The 10,368-nt window shown below is 38.2% G+C and overlaps 1 non-coding gene across 1 annotated transcript; it reads left to right on the plus strand.

Moving 5' to 3' along the window:
• Positions 1-8,454: 8,454 nt before the first annotated feature.
• On the plus strand, positions 8,455-8,574 carry LOC150008390 (small nucleolar RNA SNORA61). Its single transcript, XR_016511568.1, has one exon. It is a non-coding gene; the product is annotated as a small nucleolar RNA SNORA61 (small nucleolar RNA).
• Positions 8,575-10,368: the final 1,794 nt, after the last annotated feature.

A 10,368-nucleotide genomic window follows, 5' to 3' on the forward strand; every position in this document is an offset into this window, starting at 1 on the left:
CCCCAGTCATGTGATGGCACATGGGATGGATGGTCATAACCCTGTGTATAAATATGTAGACTCAATTTCAAGGCATTGGGAGGACACCCTCAAATTTAACAAATAAGTGAAATGTTAAAACAATCAAGCTCATAAAGAAAGCAATGGAATGTTGAGTAATTTGTTATCTTCAGTTGGAAGAACCAGCGGATATTATTTTGCAGCCTTCTCATTAGCAGCCCCAATGGCTTCCTCTGGAGATAATATACGCTACAAAGGGAGGTCAAAAAGCAAGCGCTGAATCTGGGGGAGATGGGAGGAAAACCAGTTACCAGTTTTCTGCCAGGTCAGGCTTCTGGACTCCATTTGAACTAGGATACAAAGTAGTATTCCTAAATTCTGAGGCTGCTAGACCTACCTGTCTCCTGTAAAGTTTGCTGCTAAGATTTTCTCTCAGTTGTTTCCAAGCACATAATCTCCATATGTAAGTGACAATTTTCTGGGCACTTGCTTCGGACCCATGGGCTGTCTTCTTGGTGTTCATTTGCTCTTATTGCTAAGTAAACCTATCATGTTGTTTTCCTCAAAATTATCAGAGAATTTTGGCAAAGATTGCTAAGCAGGTCAAATTTGCATTGACTCAGACCTCTCCTACATTAATGCCATCAACAACTGTTGATGTCTTTCTGTTATACATCTCTGAGGCATCGGCTCCTTCCATAAGATTGTCAAGGCATATGTCTATGTGTCTATACATTATAGATGATATTGTCTACCGTTATCAACCTTAATGTTTTCTTTCCAAACTAATTTCCTTTTGCTGTCCAACTTGCACAGGCATATATATGTTCATACACACACACACACACACACACACACACACACACAAATGTGTCTGTCATTGGTTACTATTTGCCCAGGGAATGCAAATCCACTTCAATAATAGTTTAATAAAGTAAATTTATTTGCTTTTCACACACAAATATTAAAAGAACTCCTAAGAAATTACGTTTAACAACCTTCAGCTTTCCTTTTTCTAAACAATGGCAAGAACATTAGATTAAGAGTCAAGCAAAGCAGAAATGCCATGCTCATAAAAAGCAGGTGGAGAAACTGCAGGCCTGTGCAAGGAAACTCTCACTAAAATCAAAATGTAAAACTCTCAAGGTGGCCAATGATGAGCACAAGCCCTGGGCAGGGTGACCTGTTCCTCCCAGTCTCAACACCTAGTTGCCTCTGGGTATGACTGCCATCATCCTCATGGCCTGAGGGAGGCGCTGTAGGCCCTTTACCACATCTAAGGCAAAGCTGAAATATTTTAAGGTTACCTCTAAATACCTGCAATGGAACAAAATGGAAAAATAACTCAAAATACCATAAAACTAGATATTGTGGCCCAAATTAACTTAAGAGGTTCACAGTCCTTAGGAACAGGAGGTTATTTATTTACTAGATTCAGAAAATAATTAAATCAATGCAAGAGGTAGAGGAGTGGTTGGTAACACGTTTCTCCTTCCCTGGGTCCAGTCCTTGTTTCCTCCTTCTTCGTTCCTGACACTAGGAAGTGGCCAATTATGAACTCATGGGACCAAATCCAGCCTGCAGCCTGCTTTTGTGGATAAAGTTACATAGAAACAAAGCCACACTCATTTGTTTACTCATTGTCTACAACTGCTTTCATTCTCCAGCAAGGTGGAGTACTTGCTGCAGATCCGGAATGTCCCAAGAAGCCTAAAATAACTACCATCGGCTCTTAACAGAACAAGTTTGCCTACTCCTGTCCTTGAGCTACAGTATTTTTCAACAACGGATACAGGGATAACAGTGGTAGATACAAGGAACTTTGATATGTGTCTGGTCAGCCAGGAGGGGTGCTAGCTTTTTAAAATGCATGTCTGCTATGTGATGAATTACCATCTGCCAGCCGTTTCTGGTGAGTCACACACAGGCACATGGTAAAAGAAACTTTGGACACATATTCAGAGACTATGAAATACCAGGCATGAATCTTGGGGGTGGGGGGCATAAATGCAGTTTTCTTTTCTGTTTCCAGTTGAGAGTTGTACCAAAGAAAGCAAAAACAATCTCTTGCCACACAACGGGGTTTGGCTTCAGGCATGGTGCTTTGGGCTCTCTGTTGGGGACAGGCTGCACTTTACAATCCTGGAAAGCCTGCATTTGTTCAGAGATGTAATTCCCAGTCTGATCACTAGAGCTCAAAGCTAAAAACGTGGCACAAGGAAGAAAAAAAAAAGCTCAGATAAATGGAAAAAATGAAGGGCTTTGTACAGAGAGGAAATACCAATGACAAGAGATGCTGAAAAGATGTGTGTTACTATGAGAAAGAACATGGAGGTGATGAAGAACAGCACATGTCTCATATACATACATAGTTTTGCATAGTCTGGCAAATGAAAGATTTTAGTCCAGTAACACTATGTACACCAAAGAAATAGATATCCATGGGGAGATTCTTAACGTGTGGGAGAAGTGTGTTAGAGGAGAGATCTGTGGATGAAAAGTAACAAAAGAACAGAAATAACGGGTGGAAGACACCTTGCATAGAACTGAGAGAAGCTGAGAAGATGACTCAGGCTGCGGGAAACAGGATTGTTGACTGGGGATCCCAAAGGAGAAAATCTTAGGCTTTCCAAAAGAGGGGGCCAGGTTTATGTCTGAAACTGTATTTCAGGTGACTTTGGTATTGGTTCTGAAAACATGTCAGAACTGACTAATTAGCAGATGGTTTTTGAGCACCAGAGGGTGAAGTGAGGCTCTGGGGTGGTGGTGGTGGGGGGGGGCAGCATGATTCACAAGGGTTTGTGTGTGGGCAGCGTGCCGCACAGCGCAGCGGTTAAATGTGCCAACCCGGGAGCTAGGCTGCTGGGGTCTGAGTGGGTTCTACCACTGGACAAGTTATTTAACTTCGCCTTAGTTTTTTTCATTGTTAGTAGACATACTAACAGCTGAGACTGTTGTAGGGACTGAATATATTAATACATATCAAGGACTTGAAAGAGAGGCTGGCTCAGATCAGTGCTATGTAATCATCAGCTATTATTATTGTTACGGCTGTCAGACTGTCAGCCAGCGGAACGCCACAGACATGGATAAAATCAGATTTCAACAAAGCACTTCCCAAACTCTCACATGACACCACTGAGGACCAACAATAACAACACAGATACAAAGACCTATATCTGGTTTCATAACTACAATTTCACTTCAGCTTGATGAAACCTCTGTAACTTCAACTCTTATGATGGTCTTCAGTCCTGTTCAACATTTTTAATCAATAAGACCTGGAAATATTTTATTGTGAAAAATTGTAAAATATTGCAAATATTCCAAGCACACAAAAATACCTTTCAACATTTAGAATCAATAAAATATGGAAGTATTATACCTGAAACACTAGTGATTTCTCTCTTACTGAACATATTCAAATAAATACCAAGAGACCTCTTAGTGAAGATATGGCAGAGAGTACTATGAGGCACATTTTGAGATACACCTCGAATATTTTCATTAATTCTTTCAATTCATTCAAATGTTTAGTAAGTATTTAACATATGTTAGGCATTGTCCTGGGTACTTGGAATTTATTGAAACAAAACAAATAATTTGTCTTTGTGAAACTGACATTCAGGTGGGATCTTTGCTAATCAGAGTTTCTATGAATCATGAGATCTTAGTTTCATCTTAAGATTTTCCACAAATTATGCGTAGACTTGATATTTGGTAATCTTTTTCTCATCTATAAAATGGCAATAAAATGCCTTCACTTCATATCATGATTTAGGATCATTCGTCTGGTCAACAAATATTTATTACTTTCTGGTAGGCTCAAGAAATTAAATGAGACAAGGTCCCCGCTCTCATAAATGTCAATCTTTTATTAAAATCAGATAGTTAACATTAATACCAATATTTATATATAAATGCAAGCTGTGACTAGTAGATCCAATTATATAAACATGGCTCATGAGTCTTTGATAGGCTTCTTGGGTATATTCAGCGTAGATTTTGGCTGTTCCCTAAGCCCTATGCTAACATCTTAGCCAGCACCTCTGGTAGTATCGTCGCTGCTGTGATCCATGCTCAGACAGGTAGCAGGAAAACTCTAGGACTTCCATAAAACCTGGAAGGATTTCCTTCCTAAGAAATATCCAGTTTTGTTGCCAAATAGTCTCTTCTTCTACATGGAGGCATGAGTCAGAGTTACTATGCCTGGGAGAAGTTACCCCCACAGCCTGAATATGCACATGTTGAAATGAATTTCCAAATGTACATTCCTAGATCCACAACATGTCAAGCAAGAAGTGCAACGAGGTCGGTTCCTGGAGGTGGAGCCAACATTAATCGGGAGACGGCAATATCTTAGAGTAGGAGATGGTTTAAATGATCAGGGGAGCAACCATTCCTCAACTGCAAACCTGTTCTCTCTACCTGCTCTCACATTCCTACCCTCTGGTAACAACAGAAGCCATGCCCTCCTCATTCTCATCCCACCTGCTTCTGCTTCCTCCCAGGAGGGGCTCTGAAAGAAGACATGCTGGGTGACTAGGTTGTCAGCTGAAGTGACCATAAATTTACTCAGAAGAAAAGAGAGGCTCTGTAAGTTTGGAAGATTACATGAGATGGGTTCTTCCTTCCCTAATTTAGGCCACATAAATTTGACAGTATATGGGAGAGAAGAGGGATCCTTTCATTCTTTATTTATCCAACAAATATTTACTGAGTGCCTATCATGTGTGAGGCAAGGCTTTAGGAGGTGCATGGAGAAGACACACAATAAATACATTAATGTATGTTAAATATTAAAATATCAACCCAGTTAGTGCTGTGGACTAAATTTTGCCCCCCTCCTTTCATATGCTGAAGCCCTAAACTCCAGTGTGACTGTATTTTGGTGATGGAGCTTTCAGAAAGTAATTAAAGTTAAATGAAGTCATAAAGGTAAGGTCCTAATTTAATAGGATTGGTGGTCTGGTGGCCTTATAAGAAGAGAAATCTCTCTCTCTCTCTCTCTCTCTCTCTCTCCATGAACACTCACCAAGGAAGGCAGTAATCTGAAAGCCAGAAAGGGGCGGGGCTTTCACTAGAACTCTACCATGTTGGCACTCTGATCTTGGACCTCTAGCCTCCAAAACTATGAGACAATAAATATCTGTTGTTTAAGTCACCCAGTCAATGGTATTTTGTTACGGCAGTTCAAGCTGGCTAACACAGTCTGGTTGTGGTATTAAATGCTTAGGATTAAAACTTAGTACAGTAAAGGAACAGAGAGAGAGAGGACAAAGAGGTAATCAGGGAGGCCTTCTGACAGGGAGACTTTGGGCTGAGAACTGAATGCAGCTAAGATTTATTCAAAGGCACCCCCTGGCCTCATGTTTAAGAATAGTAACAATTAGAATATGACAGGGCTCATCTTTAGAAGCAAATGAGACTGTTCTCTTGCATGAAGGAAATGTTATACTAGGTAGGCAATCTGTGCTTGCTTGCTTGGGTTAGTCCCTTAAACCCCATGCCCCAGTTTTCTGGGCTGTGAAATGAGGGTAATAATCATTTTTACCTCTTTAGGTTGTTGGGAGGTTTAAATGAGTTAATGCACCTGGACCAATGCCTGACACACAGTCAGTGCTCAGTAAAAACTAGGTATTATCTCTGCCATTACCACTACTACCTCTACTATTGTAACTAGTACAGATGGAATATTAAAAAAGAAATTTCATCAATGGTACCTTCCAATTAAATCTTCTCTGAGCATCCTAGCCCTCACCATCTCTAGGACAGTAACTTTGCTTGTCTGTCTCTCCCAGCTATCTCAGAGGAGCAAAACCAATGATTAAGCCCATGTATTGTGAACTAAGACGTCCTTTGCATGGGTTCAAAGCCATCAGTGACAAAGGATTTCTCCTGATGGAACCAATTAGTTCTTTCTGCTCACTGATACCAGAAAACTCCTAGATCTCTGTTCTAGTTCTCTTGTTCTTCATAGGTCAGGATGCAAACCAAACACCGTTAGCAAGATGAAGACACTCCTTCAAGTGCTCCTGAGGAGGAACAAGAAAAAAAGAAAAGGAAATAAAGAAAAAGGAAAACAAGAAAGAAAAAACAGGAGTGAACGAGAACTGGAAAGAGTGTGACCGTGGGGTGAGTGTAAAGGTCATTAGGAATTCACTGTTGAACTCAGTTGTTAACATAAGCAATCCAAACGGAACTGGAGAAAGAAATTAGGGGGGCAGACATTGTTCACTTGGATCTACTTGTCTCATATTGGTAGGTATTTAAAGAAATTACTTTGTACAATGCTGGAGTGCATTAAACTGAGTAAATAATATTGACATGTTTTCACCTAGGCTTTGTTTTTATAGAGGCATTTTTACAATTACATAAAGTGAAATGTAATTGTTTTGAACCTGCCAGATTGTAAGTTGAGCAGAGTTGGTACCCGTGGTTTTCTTCTGAGCATTTTTTTTTCTTCTTAGTGCCTGGTAAGACTGGTTGTATCTGTACTCCATTGGTGGATCCCTGGAAGTTTTTGGACACTTTTTGCATGCCTTTTCCCCTCAAAGAACACCAAATCCACTAGTTTCCAGACTTCAGCTTTTTTGTCATTTCTCTACAAAATTATTTTATTTTTAATACGTCATCAAAATTTTATACACCACAATGCTGCCTGTCAAAAAGGCCTATTACTCCTAAATATTGACGTTATTCTTACATTAGCCGAGCTGTTCTTGATTTTTATACTATTCTGTGGAAACCAGCTTGTATGTCTTTTGATTTTGCTTTTTTTTTCTTCAAATACAAGCAAGGCTTTGTTTAGAAAGTCAGAGAGTTAAAAGAAGTGAACCAGCTCTCGTGTGGACTCAGGAAGCAAGTTGCAGAGGCAAAAGAAAAACCTCTTGGGGCTCAGGAGAAAGAAAGCAAAGGTACAAGGCCCCCGAGGGAAGAAACGGGGAACAAAAGACATGCTCTAGAGAGAGAAAGAACATGCCTTATTTTCCTTTTTTTGAATAAAATCCAATGTTAGGCACTAGGCATGAATATAGTCTTTGTCACTAATATGAAGACACTGAGAGTCAAATTAAAACCTGAGGGGGGGACATTTTTTTTAAGTGAGATCCATTAGCAAGGATATTTGGACAGTTGCTAGCACTACCCTCAACAGCTTGAAATTGGGGTGGAAGGGGAGACCATAGAAAAGAACCAGGAATTAGAAAGTTTTAAGGAAAGTAAATGCAGATTAGAACTACAGCAGAAGATGTTGATTTCTATTTGAGGCAGTCTCCCCTGAGGCAACAGTGGATTATGCTGAAATGACCATTGGATTAATCAGAAGATATGTGTTCATTTCCTATGACAGCCACACACTAGCAGTTTTGCCTTCAATTATCATTTGACCTTGAACAGTCTCTTGTCCTTGTCCTTGTGTGTAAAATGAAAGCAAGGACATCTGCATCCCACAGGGGATGGTAAGGATGCTATGAATGTGTGTTTTGTTAACAAATCACCCAATATTTAAAAATCTTTTCTAGTGTTTATATCTATACTTCGCGTTCCTGCCTTTTTCCATTTTCTAAAACCTCCAATACAATGTCATTATTTCTTAGCACATGTGTTTTCAGCCCTCTGCCCATTGCATTATTTCTTATCTATTTGTTCATTTATTCAAGGGGTTATTATGGGCCGCTCTGCCATGTGCATGAATAAAAAAATCTTTACAGGGTATCCCCAAATGAGGGCAAGTCAACTCAGATGGGTTTAATGTTTTCTGAACTTCAGATACCTCTTTTGTCATTTTTCTTTCATTTCTGTCTTATTCTTGACATTGAGATAAAAGAAACTGCCTGGATGCTAAAAGTTGAAGGAATCATTTGGGCTTGTAACAAGCAATGTTGGTTTCTAAATAGAAAGTTACATAAAATCCTCTCACCCCACTTTCAGATGGGTTTCTTCTGGTTCCTGAAGAGTAATCATGTGACCAACTAGCAATCAGGGGTACCAGTGAAAAGATCTTTTCTTTCCCTGACAGGAACATGCAGAAAAAAATCTTAATGAAACATTATAGTTCTTTTGAAAAACAAAAGCAAAATCATCCTTATAGGTTTCTTCCTACCGGCCCAGTAGTACTCACCCCCAGTACATATCTTATTCAAAGTATTAAATAAACATTGAAATATTAAGTTTAGTTTGTGTTTAATGTCTCAATGAGAGATGATTTGGTTAGAGCTTATAGTAATTTATAAAATAAGCCAATACTTCTAAGTTGCTGTTCTCCAGTATTAAATCAAATTTTTAGCAAAGGAAGTAAATACAAATTGGTATTTAGTTAAAATATAAAATTTAAAAGAAAAATGATATGATTAATTCTTATATCATACTAAGTCAGTGATGTTTAAAAATAACAACTCCATTTCAAACCAGTCATGGCTTACTAATTTTACTCATTAAAAATGTCTCACTTTTACCCTCCAGCTCCCTTTCCCATCGGATCTGAACACTGGTCTTGGTGGTCGTAAAAGGAGGAAAAGTAATACTGAAGCTGGCCTAACAGCTCTGTAGCATGTGGGCTAGTTTCAAACAAGGTTGAAAAAAAAAAGAAAGTCTCACTTTTAAAATGAGCCATCTATTTACATATTTGTGTATATTATATATTTCATTTATTAAATGTAATGCATTATATGATTAAATTATTTTATATTATTACTTAATTTTTTTGATCTATGAGGGAGAACAAACACACAAAAAGAACACAGAGTTATCTTCTGGAGGGTGGGCCCATGGTAGGACAGGCTTCCCCCGCTAGGTGAGTGTTCTAGGAATTCACCTGTATCAGTGTGCCAGCTGGTGTTGTTGCAAGAGGCTGTATTAGGCTTCAGTGAATTTTTTTGAATACTCCTTCACGGTGTTTGCCCATTTCATGGTGGGTGATTTACACTTGCACTGGCCCACACTGCACTGAGTATTCAGCAGCTTCTAATAAAAAATAGCATGATCCCCATGCCCCACCCTCCCTATTCACCCAATCTCACCCAGAGCATCTTTTTTGTTGCTTCCCCAGTGAAAAAAGTCCTGAAAGGGAAACGCTGTACCAATGTGGAAGAGGTGAAACAAAAAATGGTAGAAGCACTAAAAGGCATCAAAACTGATGAGTTCAAAAACTGTTTTGCACAGTGGAAAAAAGTGTCTTGATAGGTGTATTGCATCAAATGGAGAGAACTTTGAAGGTGACTGAAGTTTAAACATGTAAGAATAAGTACACAATTTAAAAAATAAATATGTTCCTTTTTTGGGCACCCCCCTCATATACAATTTTAAATAAGTAAACTAAAATATGCCAACATAATCATATATTTTAAAGTTTTCTTAAATTTCTAATGTTTTGTCTTATAGCTTTAATTGCTATGTTGTTTAGAACAAACACATTTGAGGATAATTTTAATCACACTCAGAGGTGGGCTGGCAAATGTTTAATAACCGACTCTGGAGGAGGGGGAAGGGAAGCCCTGGTTTGCATCATTTAACCAATTTCTCTGGTGTACATAATCACTCCATGGCCAATTTCAATATGCATCATACAACATGGAGTTGGGAATAAATGTTGACAGCACATTCTACAAACCAGTACCAGCCAACACCAGAACACCAGAAATTTTATCTCTTTCCATTATGTAAATTTCCTCTTTACCTGTTGGTATTTCCACTTTAGCTTCTACCTTATTTAACATTCACCTTGTTACTTCTGCATTGTTCTGGTTCACATTTGTTTTATATGTCTTTGCCTATTTCTTTATCTCCAATCCACATAAATAAGTTTTAAGTACGTTTCCCATAAATTGTTTATAGTGATTTGTGCATGAATGTGTATTGGATAGGTTTGTGTACATGTCCATTAGTTAGTTTGTTAATCCAACTTGATATTGAGTGAGAAAAATTAGTCTATTTATATACAGCATAATATCATCTTACTTTATTTTAATTAATATGTTAATGAAAAGGGCATATATTGCTAAACTTTACTCCAAGAATTATAGATAGGACAACATACTTTTATGAACATTCAAATAATTGCAGACAACTCTCTCCATTGAGACAAACATTTTATAATCTTGATGAGAACTATGACATAATGTTTTCTAATTTTGTTTTTTTATATTCATTACATGTGAAGATAGACGTCACTTTTACTGAGGATAATGCTTTTGTATTAATATTTTTATTATATTAGAATTTGTCAGATTTCAGTTAAGTAGTGTTTTACATCACCTCCACCATTTGAAAACTAAAGTGATATATTACATGTTAAAAAAAATGAGAGTAGAAAGGGGGCAAGTAGACTGAATAAAATGCTGAGCTTTAGCATATTTAATAAGTGAGCCA

Source organism: Furipterus horrens, unplaced genomic scaffold (assembly GCF_987537825.1).
Source record: "Furipterus horrens unplaced genomic scaffold, mFurHor1.1.pri manual_scaffold_5, whole genome shotgun sequence".
Lineage (NCBI taxonomy): Eukaryota > Metazoa > Chordata > Mammalia > Chiroptera > Furipteridae > Furipterus > Furipterus horrens.